General features: G+C 42.0%; 1 protein-coding gene across 7 annotated transcripts in view; it reads left to right on the plus strand.

The window, feature by feature from the left end:
• The window catches only part of ZNF157 (zinc finger protein 157), a 76,615-nt gene that overhangs the window by 8,977 nt on the left and 40,476 nt on the right, over window positions 1-27,162 (plus strand). For 2 of the 7 annotated variants that reach the window (XM_064278215.1, XM_064278218.1), the window contains exon 3: window positions 18,777-20,291. The exons of the other annotated variants lie outside the window; for them this stretch is intronic. The gene's annotated coding sequence lies outside the window, so the exon portion shown is untranslated. The remainder of the gene's footprint in view (window positions 1-18,776; window positions 20,292-27,162) is intronic. 7 annotated transcript variants of the gene reach the window in all.

The raw sequence follows: 27,162 nt of genomic DNA on the forward strand, positions 1-27,162 counted from the left end.
GGCTACTAACCAAAAGATCAGCAGTTTGAATCTACCAGCCAGTCCTTGGAAACCCTATGGGGCAGTTCTGCCCTTTCCTGTAGGGTTGCTATGAGTTGGAATTGACTCAACTGCAATGGGTTTGGGTTGGTAATCTTTGGCTAAAGGGTGGACTTCAGGAGTGACTTCAGTTCTGAGTTCAAAGGGTATCCAGGATATGGTCCAGAAATTTTGATATGTTGTATTTTCATTTTCATTAAAGTAAATCTAGTGCTGCTATAACAGAAATACCACAAGTGGGTGGCTTTAAGAACAGAAATTTATTTTTTCACAGTTTAGGAGACTAGAAATCTGAATTCAGGGCAATAGCTCTAGGAGAAGGCTCTCTCTGTCCGCTCAGGGGGAAAATCCTTGTCTCAAGTTTTGTAACATTCTTCTCAACATTCCTTGGAGATCTCTACATAACTTCTATCTTTACCCCATTTGTGCTTGCTTCTCTGTGTGCTAATCTGGCTCTTTTTATATATCCAAAGTGGTTGGTTTAAAACACACCCTACGCTGATACGGCCTCATTAACATAACAGAAAACTCTATTCCCAAATGGGATTACATCCTCAGGTATAGGGGCTAGGATTTACAACACCTATTTTGGGGGGACACAGTTCAATCCATAACAGTAAATATTTTTTGTTTTTGTTTTGTAATTTCTCTTAAGACTTCCTCCTTGAACCTTGGATTAATGATAAGTATGGTATTTAGTTTCCAAGTGTTTAGAGGTTTTCCTGTTATCTTTCTGTTAGTGATTTCTAGGTTGATTCTTATGTGGCCGAAGAGCACACTGTGTGATTTCAATTCTAAATTTGTTGAGCTTTGTTTCATGGTCTAAGATATGGTCTATCTTGGTATATTGTCCATGGGCACTTGAAAAGAATGTACTCTGCCGTTGGATGGAGTCTTTTATAAATACTGGTTAGACCCTTTTGGGTCATAGTGTTGTTGAATTCTTCAGTATTCTTGCAGGTTTTCTGTTTAATTGTTCTGTGAGTTGTTGAGAGAGTAGTGGTGAAATTTTCAACTATAATTTGTCTATTTCACCTTTCAGTTTTATCAGATTTTGCTTCTGTTATTTGGTTCATACACATTTAGGGTTGCTGTGTCTTCTTGGTTGGTCGTAATGTAGTGTCAGAAGCTGTCTACATTTAGGAGGAGGGGATGAGAATCAGCATAAGCACAAAGCTTATTCCTATGAGGTGGAGATCAGACTTACCTCTGCTCTCCAGCTTCTTTATCATTTTTGACACCGCTCGTCTCTTCCCCACAGCTCTACACTCTCTGGCCACAGAACTCACAGACCGTAATCACAGTTACATTGTTTATTAGGGAAGTAACAGGCTACAACTCAGGATCAGGATCAACTTGGAAGTAATAGGATGCAACCCAGAAGACAGGATGTAGTTCATCAATCAAGACAGCCTCCAACCAGGATGTCTTTCAGCTCCTTCTTGGCCGTGCCTGCAGGTAGGCCCTTCTCTTGGCCATGTCCTCAGGCAGGCCCTTCTTTTGGCCCTTGGGCCTCACGGGGCCTTGCCTTTGCCCCTGGGACTCACTGGGCCTTGTCTCTGCCCCTGGGCCTTGCCTCTGCCCCTAGGCCTTGCTGGGCCTTTGCCCTGCTTGGCTAAGTATTATAGCTCTTTTGGCTCTGCTGACAAGTGCCCAGAGGCACCCTGCTCTGCCAGTAAGCCTCCTGCCCAAATGTGGTCAGTTCTCTCTCTCTGGGCTGACAAGCACCCTCACAGCCATCTGCCGATCCTGTGATTCCTGTTGCTCACACTGCTGCCGCCGTGCCATGCCATCTTCAGTGTTTCAGCTCTTGACTGGTATTACAGTTCTTTTAGGAGGTTCCCTATCTCTCCCATTGCCACTCTCTGAAAACCTCTGTTGAGTTGGCTGCTTATATAAAGAAACTCCTTATCAATTTAAAGGCATGGCCCTCGCAGCTAGACTACAACTGACCATTCCCCACAAGGTCACTTAATCCTACTAGGTAGTTTATGTACCCTATTTGGACAGTAAACTGACCAATCCTTACAAGGTGTGTAAAATAGACAAATCACCATTTTTGGCAGAATTGTAAATCCAAGATCCAAACCTATTGCCATCAAGTTGATTCCAACTCATAATGACCCTTTAGGACAGAGTAGAACTGCCCGATAGGGTTTCCAGGTCTATAAATCTTTGTGGAAGCAGACTGCCACATCTTTCTCCAACACCCAGGCCAGAAAGGCCATATATAAGAGAAACCCATTGCACTGCAGTAGTTGACCTTTTTATCTTTATATAATGCCCCTTTGTCTCTGGTAATTTGTTTTCGTCTGATGTCTGCTTTATCTGATATTAATACTTCTGCTGTCTTTTGATTGTTTGCATGATATATTTTTTTCATACTTTTACATTCAAACTGCCTATATTTTTGTATTTGAAGTGTTTATTTTATATAGTATACAGTTGGGTCATATTTTTAATCAATTCTACCAATTTCTGTCTTTTAATTGGTGTGTTTAGACCATTTACATTTTTTGTAATTATTGATATGTTAGGGCTTAAGTCTGCCATTTTATTTTCTGTTTACCATTTGTTCTTTCTGTTTTGTTTTTCCTTGCCTTTATGTGGGTTACTTGAACATTTTTTAAAAACTGCATTTTTATTTATCTACAGTATTTTCAAGTGTATGTTTTTGCATAGCCTTTTAAATGGTTCTAGGTATTAAATTATTAGATTATATGCATAGTTTATATGCATAGTTCACTGCTGTCATTTTTTGCTAGTTTGAATGAAGTACAGAAACCTTGCCTCCTTTTAATTCTCTTTACTGTCCCCTGTTTATAATACAATAGCGTTAGATATTTCATCTACATACGTTTAAAACACATTTAGACAGTGCTATAATTTTTGCGTTAGTGGTTGGTGCACAAATTTGAATAATGGTCGTATTAACTGGTCTTCCTTGTAGGCATAATGGATATTATCCTATCGCTGACACTGTTGTACTTCAGGATAGATCTTGAAATGTTCTTTTTGTCGATGAATGCAACACCATTCTTCTTCAAGTTGTCATTCCCGGCATAGTAGACTATATGATTGTCTGATTCCAAATGGCCAATATCAGTCCATTTCAGCTCACTAATGCCCAGGATATTGATGTTTATGCATTCCATTTCATTTTTGATGATTTCCAATTTTCCTAGATTCATACTTTGCACATTCCACGTTCTGATTATTAATGGATGTTTGCAGCTGTTTCTTCTCATTTTGAGTTGTGCCACATCAGCAAATGAAGGTCCTGAAAGCCTTACTTCATCCACGTCATTAAGGTTGACTCTACATTGAGGAGGTAGCTTTTCCCCAGTCGTCTTTTGAGTGCCTTCCAACCTGAAGGGCTCATCTTCCAGCACTATGTCAGACAATGTTCTGCTGCTATTCATAAGGTTTTCACTGGCTAATGCTTTTCAGAAGTAGACTGCCGGGTCCTTCTTCCTAGTCTGTCTTAGTCTGGAAGCTCAGCTGAAACCTGTCCTCCAAGGGTGACTATGCTGGTATCTGATGCTTCCAGCATCACAGCAACACACAAACCCCCACAGTATGACAAACTGACAGACATGTGGGGGCCAGAGGCCAACTGTGGAATAGGCTATCAATTCCTCATATGCAAGTTCAGCTGAAACTGAAGAAAATACGAGCAAGTCCATGAGAGCCAAAATACGATCTTGAGTATATCCCACCTGAATTTAGAGACCATCTCAAGAATAGATTTGATGAGTTCAACACTAGTGATCGAACCAGATGAGTTGTGGAATGACATCAAGGACATTATGCATGAAGAAGGCAAGAGGTCATTGAAAAGACAGGAAAGAAAGAAAGGACCAAGATGGATGTCAGAGGAGACTCTGAAACTCGCTCACGAACATCGAGCAGCTAAAGCAAAAGGAAGAAATGATTAAGTAAAAGAACTGAACAGATGATTTCAAAGGGTGGCTCAAGAAGGCAAAGTAAGTGTTATAATGACGTGTGCAAAGAGCTGGAGATAGAAAACCGAAAGGGAAGAACATGCTCGGCGTTTCTCAAGCTGAAGGAACTGAAGAAAAAATTCAAGCCTTGAGTTGCAATAGTGAAGGATTCTGTGGGGATAATACTAAACAATGCAGGAAGCATCAAAAGAAGATGGAAGGACTACACAGAGTCATTATACCAAAAAGAATTAGCTGACAATCAACCATTTCAAGACGTAGCATATGATCAGGAACTGATGGTACTGAAGGAAGAGGTCCAAGCTACGCTGAAGGCATTGGCGAAAAACAAGGCTCCAGGAATTTATGGAATATCAATTGAGATGTTTCAATAAAGGGATGCAGTGCTGGAGGTGCTCACTCTTCTGTACCAAGAAATGTGGAAGACAGCTTCCTGGCCAACTGACTGGAAGAGATCCATATTTATGCCTATTCCCAAGAAAGGTGATCCAACCAAATGCAGAAATTATAGAACAATATCATTAATATCACACGCAAGCAAAATTTTGCTGAAGGTCATTGAGAAGTGGCTGCAGCAGTATATTGACAGAAAACTGCCAGAAATTCAGGCCGGTTTCCGAAGAGGACGTGGTACCAGGGATATCATTGCTGATGTCAGATGGATCCTGGCTGAAAGCAGAGAATACCAGAAAGATGTTTACCTGTATTTTATTGACTGTGCAAAGGCATTTGACTGTGTGCATCATAACAAATTATGGATAACATTGTGAAGAATGGGAATTCCAGAACACTTAATTGTGGTCATGAGGAACCTTTACATAGATCAAGAGGCAGTTGTTCAGACACAACAAGGGGATACTGATTGGTTTAAAGTCAGGAAAGGTGTGCGTCAGGGTTGTATCCTTCCACCATATCAATTCAATCTGTATGCTGAGCAATTAATCCGAGAAGCTGGACTATCTGAAGAAGAACGGGGCATCAGGATTGGAGGAAGACTCATTAACAACCTGCGTTATTCAGATGACACAACCTTGCTTGCTGAAAGTGAAGAGGACTTGCAGCACTTACTAATGAAGATCAAAGACCACAGCCTTCAGTATGGATTGCACCTCAACATAAAGAAAACAAAAATCCTCACAACTGAACCAATGAGCAATATCATGATAAACAGAGAAAGATTGAAGTTATCAAGGATTTCATTGTGTTTGGATCCACAGTCAATACCCATGGAAGCAGCAGTCAAGAAATCAAACAACATGTTGCACTGGGCAAATCTGCTGCAAACGACCTTGAATACTAAGGTGTGCCTGACCCAGGCCATGGTATTAACAATCGCATCATATGCATGTCCACGCTGGACAATGAATAAGGAAGACCGAAGAAGAATTGACACCTTTGAGTTGTGGTGTTGGTGAAGAATATTGAGTATACCATGGAGTGCCAAAAGAAGGAACAAATCTATCTTGAAGGAAGTACAACCAGAATGCTCCTTAGAAGCAAGGATGGCGAGACTGCATCTTACATACTTTGGACATGTTGTCAGGAGGGATCAGTCCCTGGAGAGGGACATCATGCTTGGCAAAGTACAGGGTCAGCAGAAAAGAGGAAGACCCTCAATGAGGTGGATCGACATAGAGGCTGCAACAATGAGCTCAAGCATAACAGCGATTGTGAGGATGACGCAGGACTGGGCAGTGTTTCGTACTGTTGCGCATAGGGTTGCTATGAGTCGGAACCGACTTGACGACACCTAACAGCAACAACAGCAACACAATTTTTGCTTCAACTGTCAGACTCAATTTAGAAAACTCAAGAGGGGAAGGAAAGTCTACTGTACTTACCCTTATTTATGTTTACTGTGTTCTTCAAGATATTCCAAGATTCCGTCTTTTATCGTATCTTTTTTGTTTAGAGAATTTCTTATAGCCATTCTTTTATGGTAGGTTTGTTGGCAATCAGTTCTGTTAGTTTTCCTTCATCTGAGCATGTCTTGATTTTTCCTTTCTTCTTGAAGGATATTTTCACTAGATATAGAATTCTGTGTTGACAAGTTCTTTTCTTTGAGCATTTGGAAAATGCTGTGCTATTTTCTCTGACCACTATGGTTTCTGATGCGAAATCTGCTGTCATTTGAACTTTTTCCCACATAGGAAAGGTGTTTTTCTTGCTGCTTTCAGTAGTCTGTCTTTAGTCTTCAGAAGTTTAACACTGATGTGTCTTGTGGATTTCTTTTGTTTGGTATTTGCTGTGTTTCTTGAATCTGTAGATTTATGTCTTTTGCCAAATTTGGGGATTTTTCAACCACTTTTTTAAAGCCCCACCCTCTTTCTACTCTATTCCTCTTCTCCTTGATAACATAGAATGTTAGGTCTCTTGTAGTCTCACAAGTCCCTGAGGCTTTTTCTCAGTCTGTTCCTCTGTGTTGTTCAGATTCGGAAATTTCTTTTCTATCTTCTAGTTCATTAATTCTTTCCTCTTTCTCCTCCATTCTGTTTGTTGAAGGTATCCATTGAGTTTTTAATTTTAGCTATCGTATTTTTCAGGTCTAAAATTTCCTTTTGAGTCTTTTTTTATATCTTCTACTTACTTATTTGCTAAGCCATTCTATTTCTTTTTATTTGTTTAAAGCATGCTTATAATTGGTCAGTGTTTTAAATCTGTGTCAGATAGTTGTAACATCTCTGTCATTTTGTTCTTGGCATTTGTTGCTTGTCTTCTCTCGTTTACTTTGAGATCTTTGTTGTTTTTGGTGTGCTGAGTGATTCTTCATTGAAACATGAACATTTTGTGTATTGTTTTTAGATTGTGGTTCTTATTTAAATCTTCTGTTTTTGCTGGCTTCTTCTGACTTCACTTTGGCTGGGGAAGGGATGGTGCCACTTTGTTACTGCCAGGTTCCCCACTTGATACCTGAGGTAGGGAGCTGCTTGTTAATTCTGGGTAGGGGTAGAATTTCAGCTTTCCACTATGCCTCTACTGATACCTCCCTGACTGAGAGCATTAGTAATGCCTGGTTACTACCCTCCAAGTGTGACACTGTGGGGGAGGGATTGGCCTTGTTATTTTGGGGCAGTGATGAAAGTCTTGACTCTCTACTAAGCATCCTCTGAAGCCACCGTAGCAGAGAGGGGGAGGGATGCCTTGTTACTGCCAAATTGACGTGGATATTCATCCTCCACTGACACACTGCGTAAGGTGGCTTGTTATTTTCTGGTTTGGGTGAGGATCAGCTCTTCACTTGTTCTTTTCTGAAACCATTCTGGTGTGGTGGGAGTTGGATTGCCTCTTTACTACCAGAAAAGGATGGAAGTGTAGACTTTCCACTGCACCTTTGCTGAGAAGGGTGGGAATGGGGCTTGTAGTTTTTTACGTGATGCTTGGCTGGAGTAAGGCAGTTATTAGATGTAAAAGTGGTATGGGGGTGGCGTCTGACCTCCTCTAACTTCACAAGGGGGAAGGAGAATCAAGATCAACAGCCCAAGGCTGATTCCTATGTGGCAGAGGTCAGACATGGCTCCCCTCTCTCCACCATTTTTCCCAATTCTGGTACCAACCATTCCTCCCATATCACTCTCTACTTCTCTGCTGAGTTCAGTAATTCACTGCAGTGGCCACACAGAACTCACAGACAGAACTCACAATTATGGGGTTTATTAGGGAAGTAACATGTTATAATTCAGGATGAAGAACCCTCAGGATACAGTTCTTCCAACAGGACAGCCTTTCCTAGCCATGCTTGCAGGCAGGCCTCTCCCTGGCCCTAGGCCTCTGCCCTGCTCAGGAAAGTGTTACAAAGCTCTTTTAGCTCTACTGGTAAGTGCCCAGAAGCACCCCACTCCACCGGTAAGTCTTGGCCTGAAGGTCCTTAGCTCAAGCTCCGTGAGTCAGCAAACCTAGTTCCACGAAGTGCCTGAAGGCACCCTACTCCGCCAGCAAGCCTCCTGCTCAAAGGCCCTCAACTTTCTTGCTCCCTGGGCCGAAAAGCCCACCATGTTGTCTCTTGCCGGTCTTTCCTGTTGCCATTTTTCTGCCACCACTTCATGCCATCTTCACTGTTATAGCTCTCTCTTGGTCTCCTGGTTCCAAGAGCTTCTCAGCACAGGGATCCTGGCTCCAAAAGACATGCTCCACTCTTCAGTTCTCTTCCTTGGTGTTGGTGGGATCCTCTCCCTGCTCTGGAATTGGCTTTCTTTTTTAAGCCCAGCAGATGGCAAAACTGACCAATCGCCTTAAACCAAACCGAACCCCTTGCTGTTGAGTCGATTCCAACTCATAGTGACCCTAGAGAGCAGAGTAAAACTGCCCCATAGGGTTTCCAAGGAGCAGCTGGTGGATTCGAACTGCTGACTTTTTGGTTATCAGCCTTTCTCTTAATCACCATGCCACCAGATCTTCTTAGTCCCCTTGGTGGGCCACAGTTACCCCATTTGCACAGTCCTATCCTGGGTAGGAGTTACAAGACCATGGTAAGAAAGGCTACACAAAAGCAAAAGTTTTATGTTTTGTTAGGTTGCCCCTTTTCTGGTTCTTTGGCTAGGGAGATCAGGCTTTTCTTGGGGCTGTTTTTTCTATGTTCATTAGCATTTATGAGCTGCCAGTTTCTCTAGCAACTAGTCTGGGACGTATGAGACAAAAAGAAAACTCAAGAGAAGCACTGCTGAGTTGTTCTCAGGTTCCAAGGCCCCTAGTTGATGTGCCTTCTTCTCTCCAACTTTCAGAGTCTCCCTATCTTTGTCTTATATGTAATATCCAGGGTTTTTATTTATTTTTATTTTATTTTTTATTGTACTTTGGATGAAGATTTACAGAGCAGACTAGCTTCTCATTAAACAGTATACATATTGTTTTGTGACATTGGTTGCCAACCCCATGACATGTCAACACTCTCCCCTTCTCAACCTTCGGTTCCCCGTTACCAGCTTTCCTGTGCCCTCCTGCCTTCTTGTCCTTGCCCCTGGGATGGTGTGTCCTTTTAGTCTCGTTTTGTTTTATGAGCCTGTCTAGTCTTTGGCTGAAGGGTGAACCTCAGGAATGACTTCATTACTGAGCTAAAAGGGTTTCTGGGGGCCATACTCTTGGGGTTTCTCCAGTCTCTGTCAATATTCAAGGTTTTTAGTTGTATTTAGCAGGAAGAATAGGAAAAAGCAAAAGTCAGAAGCAAAAGTCAGCCTATTTTTTTTATGAGGAAAGAAATGCAGGGCTTATGCTGATATTTCCAAGTCACACTAAAATTGCAAGATTTTTACTTCTTTGATATTATACTTCTGTATTTTTTTTGGATGGACTGTTGCTGATGAGATTAACAATTATTTACTTGGTTTATCATATAAAATAATGGGAAGATAAAGCAAAGCTAATAAAATTATATAGAGAGAATACGTAAACACACACATACACATATCCATAGAGAGAGAGATTGCTTTATTATAAGGAATTTACTTATTGTGGAGTCTGGCTAGGCAAGCCCAAAAATTCATAGGCAGGCCATCTGGAAGGGCAGGTTGGAAACTCCTGGGCATGAGCTGATGTTGAAGTCCACAGGTGAAATCCCTTCCTCAGGGAAACCTCAGTTTGCTCTTAATCACATTTGCAAATACCTTTACTGCAATGTCTAATTAGTGTTTAATTGAACAACTGGTTACTATAGCCTAGCCCAGGGAGCCCTGGTGGCACAATGGATACACACGCAGTTGCTAACTGACAGATTGGCAGTTTGAATCCACCAGTGGCTCCATGGGAGAAAAGACCTGGCGATCTGCTCCTGTAAAGATTATAGCCTAGGAAACTCTGTGGGGCAGTTCTTCTCTGTCCTGTAGGGGCACTATGAGTCAGAATTGACTCAATGGCGATGGATTTGGGCTTTTTTGTTTTATAGCGTAGCCCAAGGACCCCTGGTAGTGCAATGGTAAAGTGCTCAGCTGCTAACTGAAAGGTCGGCAGTTTGAACTCACCAGTGGCTCCGTGGGAGAAAAGATCTGGCAATCTGCTCCTGTAAAGATTATAGCCTTGGCAACCCTATGGAGCAGTTCTACTCTGTCCTATAGGGTTGCTATGACTTGGAATTCACTTGATAGCACACAACAAAAACGACAATAGCCTAGCCCAGTTGGCACGTAAAACTGATCATTACAGTCCACCCCTTGTCAGTTTGACCCCTGTATTTGTTGTTTTTAGTTGCTGTCCAATTGGCTCCAACTCATGGCAACCTTATGTATAACAGAACAAAATGTTGCCCAGCCCCGTGCCATCTTTGTGATTGGTATGTTTGAGCCTATTGTGTCAATTCATTTCACTGAGGGTTTCCCTTGTTTTGTTGGACCTCTACTTTATAAAACATGATGTCCTTTTCTAGTGATTGTTTTTTCCTGATGATGTGTTTAAAGTAAGTGAATTGAAGTCTTGCCATCCTATCTCCAAAGAAACATTCTGGTTGTATTTCTTTTAAGACTGATTGTTTTGTTGTTTTGGCAGTCCATTGTATGTTCAAGTATTCTTCACTAATACCACAGTTCCAATGCATCAATTCTGTCTTTTTCAGTATCCAACTTTTGCGTGCATATGAAATTGAAAAGATCGTGGCTTGGGTCAGATCCACCTATGTACATCTGTATGGATTGAATTGCATCCCCCCCAAAATGTATGTCAGCTTGGCTAGTCCATGATTCCCAGTCACATTCCCAGATGTGATTGTCCACCATTTTGTTATCTGATGTGATTTTCCTATGTGTTGTAAATCCTGCCTTTATGATGTTAACGAGGTGGGATTAGCGGCAGTTTTGTTAATGAGACAGGACTCAATCTACAAGGTTAGGTTGTGTCTTAAGTCAACCTCTCTTGAGATATAAAAGAGAGAAGCAAGCAGAGAGACATGAGGACCTTATACCACCAAGAAACAAGAGCCAGGAAAATAGCATGTCCTTTGGACCTGGGGTCCTTGCGCTGAGAAGCCTCTCGACTGGGGAAGATTAATGACAAGGACCTTCCCCCAGATCCAACAGAGAGGGAGTCAAAATTGCCTCCCCTGGAGCTGGCCTCCCGAGTTCAGACTTCTAGCCTCCTAGACTGTGAGAGAATAAATTTCTCTTTGTTAAAGCCATCCACTTGTGGTATTTCTGTTATAGCAACACTAGATAACTAAGACAGCATCTCTCTAAACCATAATTAATCTCTAAATAAAGCCAGTGACAAAGTCATACTTCCACCTAGCATGATATAACTATTTTGGGTACAACCAAAAATAGTGCTAACCATTTCCCCATAAGAGGTAACAAAGTCATTGGGTAATATTCTATTTATGATATCCTGCAACTTAAATACTGTGATGTAAAATAGTTATTATTAATACATCTTATGTTAGATGATAGGGGATAAGGGAGAAAAGAAAATGAAAATATTGTTTGTTTACACACACGTGCACATTCATAATAAAATAAAGAAGAAATATTCATGAAAATTATGGTCCTCATTTCTGCAACAGGTCACGTGGTCATGGTTCTTTGCGGGGTCTGGTGGTGATCCAGACCCTCATTCCTGAAGGGTTTGGGCCATTAGCAGTCCTGCCTGAATTGGGTTGTTGCACTTTTCCACTGACTTTAACCACAGGCCGTAGTAGTACTAAGAGACCCTAAGGGATCTCTTGTATTCCAGGCATACTCTTTCTTCATTGTGTAGTAGCAGCCTAGTTTCCCTTTGGTAATCAGGATCAATCACCCCAACCATTACCTAGCCAGTACAGTGATTCCTTTTTTTGTCTGTTTATTCAGAGGCATGAAGAGTCCAAAATGGCTGGGCGGCAGTCTTAACTTCCAGTTCAGTGAAATCATTGTTTTGTCTCCTGGTGGAAGCATTCTTTTCTTTGGAACTAAGATCTCTAGACCACCGGAGAATAAGGTTGTGGAGACGGGAAGGAAAATTTTTGCTGGCTGATCATTAGAGGTAATAGTTGCTGATCATCCAGCCAAACCATTGGTCACAGCCTATGAATCAATATAGACTTGTATCATTTCTCATTCTAATCAAGTGAACAACCAGGTGCCCTGCTCACAGTTCTGCCTAATGAGAGGATTCCCTTACCACAGTCCTTCAGGAATGTCCCAGAAAAGTGGTATTGCTATCCACTTTTGGGTGGTACCGTCATATTTTCTGGAACCATCTTTCACCAGGCCTGAGTTTTCTCTTCTTCAGTTATGGGAACTCTCCATGAGGCTATAGGTATAGACTGGGAGAGAGTAATGTATCAGGAGTGAGGGCCATGGGCATTTGGGTCACTTCTTCATATAATTTACTTGTGTCTTCAGGGCCTACTTGAGCCCAGTCTTGTATATGCCATTTCCATTTGAAAATAGAGTGCTGCTGTGCATGCTCAACTTTATGGCTTGTTGGGGCAGACCAGTTCATGATGGGCATCTCCGGCTGCAGTAGCTTGGTGGCCCATAGTTATGCATTCAGCCTCTACTAAGGTTCAGTAGCAAGCCAAAAACTGTTTCTCAAAAGGAGAGTAGTTATCTGCAGAGGATGGCAGGGCTTTACTCCCAAAATCCTAAGGGTTTGTGCTGTGATTCACCTATAGGGGCCTGGCAAGGTTCCAAACAATTTCTGTCTCCCAGTGAAACTTTGAGCACCATAGAATCTTCTGGATCACGTGGCCCAAGTAGCAGAGTAGCTTGCACAGCAGCCTGGACCTGTTACAGAACCTTCTGTTGTTCTGAGCCCCACTCAAAACTAGCTACTTTTCAGGTCACTAGGTACATTGGTTGGCGTAGCACACCCAAGTGAAGAATATGTTGCCTCAAAAATCCAAAGTGGCCCACTAGGCTTTGTGCCTTATATTTGATTGTAGAAGGGGCCAGATGGAACAATTTATCCTTCACCTTAGAAGAGATATCTTGACATACCCCAATTCACTGGGCCTCTAGAAATTTCACTTAGGTACAAGGCATCTAGATTTTTTTCAGATTTATTTCCCATCATCTGACATGCAAATGTCTTACCAATTTACTCTACCAGTCTAGAGTAGTTGCTACTTTTTTGCTTACTGTGTCCAGTCAGCATAACATCAATGTAATGGACTGTGTGATGTCTTGTGGAAGGGAAAAGTGATCATGGTCCCTGTGGATTAAAGACATAGGGCTGGAGAATTGATAAACCTCTGAGGTTGAACACTGAAGGTGTATTGCTGGCCTTGCCAGCTGAAGGGAAACTCTGTCTGCTGGTCTTTACAAACAGGTATCGAGACAAAAAGCATTTTCCAGATCAATAGCTGCATTCCAGATACAAGGGGTTATGTTGATTTGCTCAAACAATGAAACCACATTTGGAACAGCAGCTGCAGTTGTAGATACCACCTAGTTAATTTTCTGACAAGCTACTGTCATTCTCCAAGGTCCATCTGTTTTCTGCACAGGCCAAATAGGTGAGTTGAATACAGATGTCGTGGGAATCACCAGCCCTGCATCCTTCAAGTCCTTGATGGTGGCACTAATCTCTGCAGTCCCTCTAGAAATGTGGAATTGATTTTGGTTTACTATTTTTGTAGTAGATGCAGTTCTGGTGGCTTCCAGTTGACCTTTCTTACCGTAATACTCCTCACTGCACAGGTCAGGGAACCAATGTGGGATTCTGCCAGTTATATTCCGGAGCTGGGTAAGTCACCGCAGGATGAGTTCAGGGAACCACTGGAAATACTGTGAGATGAACTTGAGCTAAAATTCTATTGAGCATCTGATTTCCATAAGCCCTTACTCTGGTTGGTGGACCATAGTGATGTTTTGGGTCTCCTGGAACTAGTGTCAGTTCAGAGCCAGTGTCCAGTGATCTTCCAAATATCTGGTTATTTACCTATGTCCAGTGCAGAGTCACCCTGTGTAAAAATGATGTGGGGGAGGTGTCTGACTTCCTCTAACTTCATGGGGGGAAGGAATGCTCAGGATACAGTTCTTCCATCAGGACAGCCTCTTCCCAGCCATGCCCGCAGGCAGGTCTTTCCCTGACTCTTGGACCCTTGGCCCTCTGCCTCTTCGCCCCTTGGCCTAGCCTCTGCCCTGCTTGGGCAAGTGTTACAAAGCTCTTTTAGCTCTGCTGTTAAGTGCCCAGACGTACTCCACCTATAAGCCTTGGCCCACAGGTGCTCAGCTCTACCTCCATGGGTCGGCAAACTAGCTTCACCAAGTTCCTGGAGGCACCCTACTCCGCCAGGCAGCGTCTTGCCCAAAGGCACTCAGCTTTCTTGCTCTGTGGGCCAGGCTGTCTCCTGCCAGTCTCCTGGTTCTGCTGCTGCCATTTCTCACTGTCTTTGGTGTTACAGCTCCCTCTCTTGCATTTCTTTGTCTCTCGGTTTCCTGGTTCCAGGGGCTTCTCAGCACAGGGATCCCAGGTCCAAAGGACACATTCCGTTCCTGTCTCTTCTTCCTTGGTAGTGGTGAGATCCTCTCCTCCCCCTCTTAGATGGCTCATTTTAACCCTAGTGGGATGGCAAAACCGAGCAGTCCCCTTATTTGGGTTCCATATACCTTATTAGCATGGTCCTACCCAATCATTTGGTAGAAGCTACAAAGACTATGGCTAGAAGGGCCATATTAATTAAATAATTTCGCTGCACCTTGGTAAAAGGCTGTAGGTTTCTTTGGGGAAGGGTGGGAGAAGGATTAACAGTATAAATTTTTGGCAGTATAGCAGGGTCCTTCCTAAAGGGAACCTGGTCTCCCCTTCATTCAAGGGGTTCTGGGTCTGTAAACTGGCTCATGTCTAGAACTGATGAGGGGCCGTGACTCTGTTTTGGTGATTCAAGATAAACTTCTGTTTACTCAACCTAGAAATCTTCCACTTATGCAGATCAAGCAAGAATTTAGTAGACTGCCCATCTGTTTCTTTTCTAGGGACACCATCATCAACTAACTCACACCACAGGTCTCTGCAAGTCAGACTCTTCTAATTACTGCTTTAACTGTGCTGTCCAGTATGGCAACCATCTCCACCTTATCTTGGTTATTAAGTGCTGCCTCTTGGCTCCCACTGCCCCAAGATCCAATGATTCCTATTGAATTTAAAGATTCCAATGCAGTGGCAGCAGTTCCCTTTGTAATTTCTGACCTATAGAGAAGAGGCTCCACAGAGTTCTTCAAGGATTCTGGGGCTCACAATTATTTCTCATAATTGTGGTATTAGTGTGGTAAAAAAAAGTCTCTCCTGGGGTGAGTGAAAAGGCCTTACATGATAAATCCACTCTTAACATTCCGGTATCACTAAGCCTTTGGATGTCTTCTACAGTATACCAAGGCAGTTATGGTATTTCAACTTCATTTAGTGTAAGCCACCTTTTGGTCCATGTTTTGTCCTATCAGCCAAAATGTTAGAGCTTTTTATAACCCCTTGAGCTGCAACATTGAATCAGGAATCTCTGCTTAGTGGGCACATATAAATAAATTCAGCCTGATTCATCTTTTTGTTCTTTCTACCATTATCCCACATCCTTAATATCCATTCCCACACATATTCTCCAGATTTCTTTCTCTATAAATTGGGGAAATCATATAGTTTTTTTGAGCATAGCACACCTCCATGTGAGTCAGACTTTGTACCTCTCACCCTTTGGGACCTGCTGGGACTTGAGTCTAATTATAGGTCTAGAGGCAAAGAGGTGTGGCAGGGGTAGGTCCTGAGGAGAATCAGCAGTGCCTTGCAAGGCAGCTACCCAGGGGAAGCCCTTAAAAATACTCAGGCAAAGCAAGGTTAACCTTGTTAGATTGGCGGAAGGGCTGCATCTCCTGGCAAAGAAGACTCACAAAATTTAGTACTTCTGTTTTTTATGTCCTCAGCTTCATTGGTAACATCCTGTATCTCCCCATACAATTTTCAGGATCTCATTCCTTCCTAATAAATGTCCTCACTTTAACAGAAGACACTCTGTGAGGATGAGAATTAATTTTTATTGTATTTCAACCACTTGGAGGATGAGACTCTGGGTTCAGTTTTCAGAAATCTCAACCCTATGATTGCAGGAGCAGACATAATAGCTTTCAGGTCCTTTATGTGGCACTTGATCTGAGAATTTGAAGTCCTGAACTCGTCCTTTTCTTTCCCTACTTTCTCCAGTGCAGTTAGGAACACGCAGCCAATCTCATTATACTCGTTGTTTTGACTAAAATGTTCTAAAGTATCAAATACATGGTCACCCAGAGCCTTGCCTTTTGTAGATATTTGATTAGGAGTGTCCACTGGTGCAGTTCTACTCTGTAACATATGGATTGCCCTGAGTTAGAATCAACTCAGTGGCAATGTTTTTTTTTTTTTTATCCATTGGTGATATTTTGTATTATCTCTCTACTGTCACATCACGCCATGGACTATCAGTGCCTTCTTACTGCTGGAAATAGAATCATTAGTGCTTTAAATCTAATCAGATTAGAGAACCAACTCCATGAAACCCAGGAACAATTCAGAAAACTCATCCTTAAGATTCACTTCCTCTGGAACCACTCTCAGTACCAAAGTCTGTATCAGAGTGCTACCAGAGAAACAGAAGCAGTAGAGGAGGTATATATATCCACTGCCCATTTACCAAGGAACCCTGGTGGTGCAGTGTTTAAGTGCTTGGCTGTTAACCAAAAGGTCAGCAGTTCAAACCAACCAGCTGCTCTGTGGGAGAAAGATGTGGCAGTCTGCTTCTGTATACCACAGCCTTGGAAACCCTATAGGACAATTCTCCTCTGTCCTGTAGGGTCGCTACGAGTCAGAATGGACTTGATGGCAATCGGTTTGGTTTTTGTCCCCCCACCCATTTACCAGGTATTATGGACAGTGGTTAAGTGCTACGGCTGCTAACCAAAAGGTCAGCAGTTCAAGTCCACCAGGTGCTCCTTGGAAACTCTATGGGGCAGTTCTACTCTGTCCTGTAGGGTCGCTATGAGTCAGAATTGACTCGATGGCAGTGGGTTTGGTTTTTGTTTTTTTATGGACAGACATATTGATTGGTTGAGTGCAAGAAATTAACTTATGTGGTGGTGGGATCCAGCTGGGTAAGTCCAAAATCCATAGAGCAAACTGACATAGTGCACAGATGGAGTTTCTTTCCCTGGGAAACCCCAGTTTTGCTCTTAAGGCCTTTCAACTGATTAGATGAGGCCCAGTCGACTTGACGGTAATGAGTTAGTCTCTTTACTTAAAGTGAACCAATTGTAGATGTTAATCGCATCTCTAAAATATCTTCACAGCAACACCTAGTGTTTGAATACCTGGGTACTGGAACCGAGCTGACACATGAAACTAACCATCACACCTTCCTATAAAACCGTTACATACATTTTCATATTTTTATACTAATTTGCTTATTCATTCTCCTCTTGATGTACTGCTATTTGTACTTTATTCAGAGGTTATGCAAAACTATTTAGCATAGAAATTTGCTAATGTGTAGCTAAATCCGGTTCTTCCTTCATTTCTTTTGGTATTATATCCTAAGGAAGCTTTAACTCAATATCCCAATGCATTTGATCACCAGTATCAATATTATTTACATAAGGTAGTTGAATCCTACCATCAGTGCCAGTGTTACACCATATCACAGTATGGTCGTGGTACAGTTCCGTTTCATTGTAAGAATTACAGAGGTATGTGCTATGCCTTTCCAACAGAATTGGCCCTTGCCCATTTACCAGATATTATTATGGATAGGTGTCATTACAATTGGCCATGATTTGGTTATTTCTGGGTTTCAAGTCAGTTGGAGGCAAAGCTAGTCAACTTTCTCAGTTTACAGACTTGTACTGAGACTGGTTTCCGTTGTGTGCTGTTATGTAGGAGAACCCACCTCCCTCCAAAGGGAGGACACGGGTAGTATTCAGAATAGTGCCTGTCCCTGCTACCTGTACTACAGGATATGTCTTACTTGGCTTTGTTCTTGGGGTAAGGGCAGGCATGTTGCATCATTGTAAATTACAAGTGCCCCCAAGAAACTTCCATAGGTTTGGAGGTCCATAAAATTCCCACAGGTGTGCCCTTTGAGTCTTAGCAGCTAGGATGTGGGGCCGTTTCCCCACCGCTACTTCAACCTCCATCTGTTTTAAAATAAGGTATAAGCCTTTTGGGCCAAGGTACAAGCCTTCGTGGATAACTTTGCAGATAAGAATCAGCATTAATCATACCCCCAAAATGTGGAGGTTGATCCAGTCGCACTTTCCCACTTCTCAGTCATTTCTGAAATCAGCCACCCATTCTGCACACTGTGCATTAAGGCCCTAGTCACGCATATTCATTGAGGCCCCAATGACTAAAAGGGACCCTGGACCTTGGAGCTCTTTTTTTGGGCTTTCTGGAGTGGCGAGAACATACACAGAACAGAGTGTTGCATGTCCCTGGAGACAATGAAAGCTGCATGCTGCCAGGACCTCTCCCAGACCTTGTCCAATGTGTCTGTTTACTTGTATCCTTTCTGTTATAATAAATGGGTAACTAACTAAGTGTAGGTAGTCTCCATGAGTTCTATGAGTCATTCTAGTGTATTACCAAACCCACTGGGGGCAGTGAGAGCCAGCAGGGAGACTGGCATTTGCCTATTTGGCAGGAGCTGAAACGACGGAGTCTTAACTTGTAGAGACCCAACTCTGGGTGGTTAGGGTCAGAGAGAAAAGGTGCCATGTAGGTGGCTGGTGTCAAGATGATGAAGAAGGAAAGTGGAGATATGAGTTATCTTCACATATTGGAGATTAGCCTTATGTTGGCTATTATTAATGCAGATGCTATATAGGTGGTTTTACCTGTGTTTTATTGACTATGCAGAGGCATTCGACTGTGTGGATCATAACAAATTATGGATGACACTGCGAAGAATGGAAATTCCAGAACACTTAATTGTGCTCACGAGGAACCTTTACATAGATCAAGAGGCAGTTGTTCGGACAGAACAAGGGAATACTGATTGGTTTAAAGTCAGGAAAGGTGTGCGTCAGGGTTGTATTTTTTCACCATACCTATTCAATCTGTATGCTGAGCAAATAATCCAAGAAGCTGGACTATCTGAAGAAGAACGGGGCATCAGGATTGGAGGAAGACTCATTAACAACCTGCGTTATTCAGATGACACAACCTTGCTTGCTGCAAGTGAAGAGGACTTGAAGCACTTACTAGTGAAGATCACAGACCACAGCCTTCAGTATGGATTGCACCTCAACATAAAGAAAACAAAAATCCTCGCAACTGGAAGAGTGAGCAACATCATGATAAATGGAGAAAAGATTGAAGTTGTTAAGGATTTCATTTTATTTGGATCCACAATCAACACCCATGGAAGCAGCAGTCAAGAAATCAAAAGATGCGTTGCGTTGGGTAAATCCGCTGCAAAGGACCCCTTTAAGGTGTTGAAGAGCAAAGACTAAGGTGCGCCTGACCCAAGCCATGGTATTTTCAATTGCATCATATGCAAGTGAAAGCTGGACAATGGATAAGGAAGACCGAAGAAGAATTGATGCCTTTGAATTGTGGTGTTGGCGAAGAATATTGAATAAACCATGGACTGCCAAAAGAACGAACAAATCTGTCTTAGAGGAAGTACAGCCAGAATGCTCCTTAGAAGCAAGGATGGTGAGACTGCGTCTTACAGACTTTGGACATGTTGTCAGGAGGGATCAGTCCCTGGAGAAGGACATCATGCTTGGCAGAGTACAGGGTCAGTGGAAAAGAGGAAGACCCTCAACGAGGTGGATTGACACAGTGGCTGCAACAATGAGCTCAAGCATAGCAACAATTGTGAGGATGGCTCAGGACCGGGCAGTGTTTCGTTCTGTTGTGCATAGGGCTGCTATGAGTTGGAACCGACTCGACGGCACCTAACAACAACAACGTATAGGCGGTACTACTTTTTTTCAGCCTCAGTAGCCTACTGTTAGTTTCCATGAATCATCTGCCTTCGTCACAGCGTACACCGAGCTATTGTAAAATCTGTTAGTACCAGCACCTCAGATTCTAACGTCATTAATTAAAGTGGTAATCTCTCTTGTCCATCACTAATCTGTATTGTACCTGGAGTTAGAAGACCAGAAGGGAAGAACACGCTCGGTGTTTCTCAAGCTGAAAGAAATGAAGAAAAAATTCAAACCTCGAGTTGTAGTATCAAATGATTCTACCAGGAAAATATTAAACAATGCAGGAAGCATCCAAAAGAAGATGGAAGGAATACACAGAGTCACAATACCAAAAAGAATTGGTCAGTGTTCAGCCGTCTCAGGAGGTACCATATGATCAGAACTGATGGTACTGAAGGAGGAGATCCAAGCTGCACTGAAGGTACAATATTAGGTAGGGTAAGTGTTCCCCATCCAGACATAATACCTATCCCAATAATACATTCAGGTAAAGGAGATCAGCTACTTCACATAAAGTCCATTCGGACATCCATTTTCATCTAAACTTTTACCTTAATTGCATCAACTATTGCATCCCCTGTATCCTCTCAATCTAACTGTAGCCCTATTAGGAATTCGCCAATAGGTTTTTAATTCACAGTCCATTGTGCTCCCATGTCAAGGAGTCCTAGAAAAGTTTCTTCTCCACCCGTGGTCATTTTACCCACACATGTGCCTATTGCTTGTGTTCCCAGCTGGGGCTCGATCCAGGACAACCTGGCCTCTCTGTCAATCCACATCTTGATTAATTTGCTGGACCATTGTCCCTGGTAATTCAGGGTCAGGTTTTTCATAGTCATCTTTGTCTTATAGCTTTTTAAATTCCTCCAAACTACGGTAAATACTGTGGATTCTTAAAAAAAAAAAAACAACAAAAAAAACGAAACCCATTGCCATCAAGCCATTTCCAACTCATAGCAACCCTACAGGACAGAGTAGAACTGCCCCATAGGGTTTTGAAGGAGCACCTAGTGAATTCGAACTGCTGACTTTTTGATTAGCAGCTGTAGCTCTTAACCACTACACCACCAGGGTTTCCGTGGACTTGTTTAGGGCCCTTCAATGTTGGGGACTAGCAAGGGACCCCATTGGTCTGCCCAACTTCCAGTAGTGCTGAATTAACACCCTATCAATGTCTGCCTTATTCATCCCATTTCTTAATAACCATTTAAACATTTCTACTCTGCTGGAGCAAGTCATTTGACTGTCCCTTTTGTCTTTCCCCATTCTCTTGTGAATCACTCTAATTTTATTAGCACTTGTAAGACTCATAAGGGGAAGCTGTGGTAACAAATCTGATAAGGGTTCTCCAACCATTGCTTGATTTTGGCAGCAGTAAGGTTACATGGGAAACCCTGGTGGCGTAGTGCTTAAGAGCTATCGCTGTCAACCAAAAGGTCAGCAGTTCAAATCCACCAGGTGCTCCTTGGAAACCCTATGGGGCAGTTCTCCTCTGTCCTTTAGGGTCACTATGAGTCAGAATTGACTTGACGACAATGGGTTACATGGTGTGCCCATCCGAAAGTAGCCCCCTTAATCACATTATTTACCATGACCTGGGTAAGGGGCATATGAAGTACATGAACATCCTGATCATCATAAAGCCAATCCAGCATGGCTTGCTAAATGAATAATTTCTTTCATAAGGATCAGCACAGAGCTGGTTCCTGTGAGGCAGAGGTTAAAGATGTCCCAAATGTCTAACTTTTCTAAACTGCTGTACCATTCCACCGTCTCTAACATCGACTACCCCCCCACCCCATACCCTCGCTCCCGTCTTTGGGCTCGGTAATTTACTGCAACGTCTCACAGAACTCACGAACTGTACTTACAGTTAAGTGGTTTATTAGGGAAGTAACAGGGTACAGTTCAGGATCAGGATCAGAAACAACTCAGGATACAACTCTTTTATCAGGACAGCTTCTTCTCACCCTCTGCTGCCAGGCCTTGCTGTCACTGGGTCCTGCTGGGGACCTTCTTGGGCAAGTGCTACAACTCTTAGCTCTGTGAGTCATTAAGCCCCACCGCAACTATCTTGTGCCAGTATCCTGGTTCCGGCTGTCTTGTGTTGTCATCTCTCACTGTTTTCCATGTTACAGCTCCTCTCTCCCTGTCTCCCTTTAAGCCTATCAGGATAACAAAACTGACCAATCCCCTTGTTAGGGTTTCATATACCTTATTTGCATGGTCCCACCCCCACAAGGGTGCCACACACCTTATTTCCATTATTAGCAAGTATCATGGATTGAATTATGTCCCCCAAAAATATGTGTATCAATCTGGCTAGGTCATGATTCCCAGCATTGTGTGATCATCTACCATTTTGTCAACTGATATGGTGTTCCTATGTGTTGTAAATCGTATCTCTCTCATGTTAGATGGGATTAGTGGCAGTTATGTTAATGAAAAAAAAAATGAAGCAGGACTCAATTTACAAGATTAGATTGTATTTTAAGCCAATTTCTTTTGAGATATTAAAGAGAGAAGTGAGCAGAGAGACTTGGGAACCTCATACCACCAAGAAAGCAGTGCCAAGAGCAAGCGCATCCTTTGGACTCGGGGTTCCTGTGAGGAGAAGCTCCTAGACCAGGGGAATATCGATGACAAGGACCTTCCTCCAGAGCCAACAGAGAGAAAGCCTTCCCCTGGAGCTGACGCCCTGAATTTGGACTTGTAGCCTACTAGACTGTGAGAGAGTAAATTTCTCTTTATTAAGAAATCTGCTTGTGGTATTTCTGTTGTAGCAGCACTAGATAGCTAAGACACCAAGCACCTCATTTGCATAGTCCCACTCAGTCATTTGATGAGAGTTACGAAGACTATGGGTAGGAGGGTTACACCATACTTGCATATGTAGCATATCAGCCACTTTATCTGGGGTGTTCCACTTGGTATTTAAAGGAGGGGAAAGATAATCTTCCATCTCAGGGTAAACGTACTTTGCAGCAACTTTTTACCAGTCCTCTTTTTTTTTTCCAGGCTAGCTGTACCCTCAGGAACAACTTGCTCACTTCTTGATTGGGTTGTTCGTCTTTTTGTTGTTGAGTTTTGACGGAATTATGTAGATTTTAGAGATCAGGCGCTGGTCGGAGATGTCATAGCTGAAAATTCTTTCCCAGTCTGTAGGTGGTCTTTTTACTCTTTTGGTGAAGTCTTTAGATGAGCATAGGTGTTTGATTTTTAGGAGCTCCCAGTTATCGGGTTTCTCTTCATCATTTTTGGTAATGTTTTGTAAATTCTGTTTATGCCTTGTATTAGGGCTCCTGGGGTTGATCCTATTTTTTCTTCCATGATCTTTATCGTTTTAGTCTTTATGTTTAGGTCTTTGATCCACTTGGAGTTAGTTTTTGTTCATGGTTTAAGGTATGGGTCCTGTTTCATTTTTTTGCAAATGAATATCCAGTTATGCCAGCACCATTTGTTAAAAAGGCTTTCTTTTCCCCAATTAATTAACACTGGTCCTTTGTCAAATATCAGCTGCTCATACGTGGATGGATCTATGTCTGGGTTCTCAATTCTGTTCCATTGGTCTATGTGCCTGTTGTTGTACCAGTACCAGGCTGTTTTGACTACTGTGACTGTATAATAGGTTCTGAAATCAGGTAAAGTGAGGCCTCCCACTTTCTTCTTCTTTTTCAGTAGTGCTTTGCTTATCCGGGGCTTCTTTCCCTTCCATATGAAATTGGTAATTTGTTTCTCTATCCCCTTAAAATATGACATTGGAATTTGGATCGGCAGTGCGTTAAATGTATAGATGGCTTTTGGTAGAATAGACATTTTTACTATGTTAAGTCTTTCTATCCATGCAGCTCTAATTTTTATGATTTGTTTTCTTCTGGTGCCTGATGGATTCTTTTGTTGCTCGCTTTCTCTTTGTTCAAGTTGTAGGGACAGTTCTCTGATTTTGGCTCTTTCTTCTTTATGTATGTGTGCATTTGTCGATATAAATTGGCCTCTGAGCACTGCTTTTGCTGTGTCCCAGAGGTTTTGATAGGAAGTGTTTTCATTCTCGTTGTATTCTATTAATTTCTTTATTCCCTCCTTAATGTCTTCTATAACCCAGTCTTTTTTCAGGAGGGTATTGTTCAGTTTCCAGGCATTTGATTTCTTTTCCCTAATTTTTCTGTTATTGATTTCCACTTTTATGGCCTTGTGGTCTGAGAAGATGCTTTGTAATATTTCGATGTTTTGGCTTCTGGAAAGGTTTGTTTTATGACTTAATATGTGGTCTATTCTGGAGAATGTTCCATGTGCGCTGGAAAAAAAAGTATACTTTGCAGCAGTTGGGTGGAACGTTCTTTATAAGTCTATGAGGTCAAGTTGGTTGATTGTAGCAATTAGGTCTTCCGTGTCTGTATTGAGCTTCTTACTGGATGTCTTCTCCTTCTCCGAAAGTGGTGTGTTGTAGTCGCCTGCTATAATTGTGGAGGTGTCTATCTCACTTTTCAGTTCTGTTAAAGTTTGTTTCATATATCTTGCAGCCCTGTCATTGGGTGCATAAATATTTAATATGGTTATATCTTCCTGGTCAATTGTCCCTTTAATCATTATGTAGTGTCCTTCTTTATCCTTTGTGGTGGATTTAAATTTAAAGTCTATTTTGTCCGAAATTAATATTGCTACTCCTCTTCTTTTTTGCTTATTGTTTGCTTGATATATTTTTTCCATCCTTTGAGTTTTTGTTTGTGTCTCTAAGGTGTGTCTCTTGTAGGCAGGATATAGACAGATCGTGTTTCTTTATCCAGTCTGAGACTCTCTGTCTCTTTATTGGTGCGTTCAGCCCATTTACATTCAGCGTAATTATAGGTAAGTATGTGTTTAGTGCTGTCATTTTGATGCCTTTTTATGTGAGTTGTTGACAAGTTCATTTTTCCACTTAGTTTTTTGTGCTGAGATGTTTTTCTTTGTAAATTGTGTGTTCCTCATTTTCATAGTAGTTGACTATGTGTTTGCTGAGTCGTTATGTTTTTCTTGGTTTTTATTTTGAGTTATGGACTTGTTATACCTCTTTGTGGTTACCTTAATATTTACCCCTATTTTTCTAAGTAAAAACCTAACTTGTATTGTCCTATATCGCCTTGTATCCCTCTCCATATGGCAGTTCTATGCCACCTGTATTTAGTCCCTCTTTTTGATTATTGTGGTCTTTTACATATTGACTTCAATTATTCTGTCTTGAGCATTTTTTTTCTTTTTAAAATTAATCTTAATTTGTTTTTGTGATTTCCCTGTTTGACTTGATATCAGGATGTTCTGTTCTGTGACCTTGTGTTGTGCTGGTATCTGATATTATTGGCTTTCTGACCAATTTCCTTTAGTATTTCTTGTAGCTTTGGTTTGGTTTTTGCAAATTCTCTAAGCTTGTGTTTATCTGTAAATGTTTTAATTTCACCTTCATATTTGAGAGAGAGTTTTGCTGGATATATGATCCTTGGCTGGCAGTTTTTCTCCTTGAGTGCTCTATATATGTCATCCCATTGCCTTCTTGACTGCATGGTTTCTGCTGAGTAGTCTGAACTTATTCTTATTGATTCTCCCTTGAAGGAGACCTTTCTTTTCTCCCTGGCTGCTTTTAAAATTTTCTCTTCATCTTTGGTTTTGGCAAGTTTGATGATAATATGTCTTGGTGATTTTCTTTTTGGATCAAACTTAAATCCGGTTCAATGAGTATCTTGGATAGATATCCTTTCATGTTTCATGATGTCAGGGAAGTTTTCTGCCAACAGATCTTCAACTATTCTCTCTGTGTTTCCTGTCCTCCCTCCCTGCTCTGGGACTCCAGTCACACGCAAGTTATTCTTCTTGGCAGAGTCCCACATGACTCTTAGGGTTTCTTCATTTTTTAAAATTCTTTTATCTGATTTTTTTCAGCTATATTGGTGTCAATTCCCTGGTCCTCCAGATTACCCACTCTGCATTCCAATTGCTCGAGTCTGCTCCTCTGACTTCCCATTGCGTTGTCTAATTCTGTAATTTTATTGTTTATATTCTGGATTTCTGAATGTTGTCTCACTATGGATTCTTGCAACTTATTAATTTTTCCACTATGTTCTTAAATAATCTTTTTGATTCCTTCAACTGCATTATCAGTGTGTTCCTTGGCTTTTTCTGTAGATTGCCTTGTTTCATTTTTGAGGTCATCCCTGATGTCTTGAGGCATTCTGTAAATTGGTTTTTTATATTCTGCATCTGGCAATTCCAGGATTGTATCTTCATTTGGGATAGATTTTGATTCTTTAGTTTGGGGAGTTGTAGAAGTAATCATGGTCTGCTTCTTTATGTGGTTTGATATTGACTGCTGTCTCCGAGCCATCACTAAAATATTGTAGTGATTTGTTGTATATTTGCTCACTGAGTCTTATCTTGTTTTGTTTTCTTTCAATATATGTAGATGGGCTATTAGATTGCGCTGTCTTGATTGTTGTAGCCCTTGAGTCTCTTTTGGGTTGTTACCAGATATATAAGCCTAAGAGTCCATTCACTATTCTTGAGTAGAATCTGATTTTGGGTCATCAAGTGTGTGGTGCAGACTGTCATCTATCCACCTTGAGACGTAGTGGTGATAGTTGTGTGCACCAGATTCTAGTAGCAGCAGGGGTACACACTCTAGGGGGGCAGGATGCTGACAGGTTTCCCCCAAGTGCCAGTGAGGTAGGTGTGTCTGTATTCCTAAAGCGCTTTGGTAGGTGGGCTCTGCAGCTGTACCTTAGGCACCCAGTGCATGTACCTGTACAGATTGGTAGGTGTCACCCTTCTTAGACCCCTAAGGCCGGAGGCTAGGTGGTCTGGGGGGAGCTTCAGCCCTCAGTTCCCTGTTGTGGGTCAGTGAGGGCTCTGTTGAATATGCAGAGATATCAGACCTGGGAAACTTGTCTTTCCAGTAATCCGCTAAAACAATTACAGTCAGATCCCTATCAGAAATGTCTTTGCATTATAATAGCTACCTTGTTCTCTGTAGGGATGAATTCCCAAGACTGTGGATCACATATGCTGGGCTGGAGCTGGTTCTGTGTTTTTAGTCCAATTAGGGAAGGATTTTTGGTACCTGAGTTTTCTGTAGCTGCTTCTTTCAGGCCAGGAGAATGGGTTAGGAAAAGACAAAAAAAAAAAAGAAAGAAAAACCACAGAGCAGTTTACTCTCTGGCTCAGGAAATTCCAATGTTAATGAAACCGCCTGGGAAGGGGAGGGGAGGGTTCAGATAAATAGGAGAGAGTAGCACCCTGGAATATAGACAAAGTTACTTATCTTGCTTGGGATGACTGTT

The sequence above is a fragment of the Loxodonta africana genome, chromosome X (genome assembly GCF_030014295.1).
Source record: "Loxodonta africana isolate mLoxAfr1 chromosome X, mLoxAfr1.hap2, whole genome shotgun sequence".
Taxonomy (NCBI): Eukaryota; Metazoa; Chordata; class Mammalia; order Proboscidea; family Elephantidae; genus Loxodonta; species Loxodonta africana.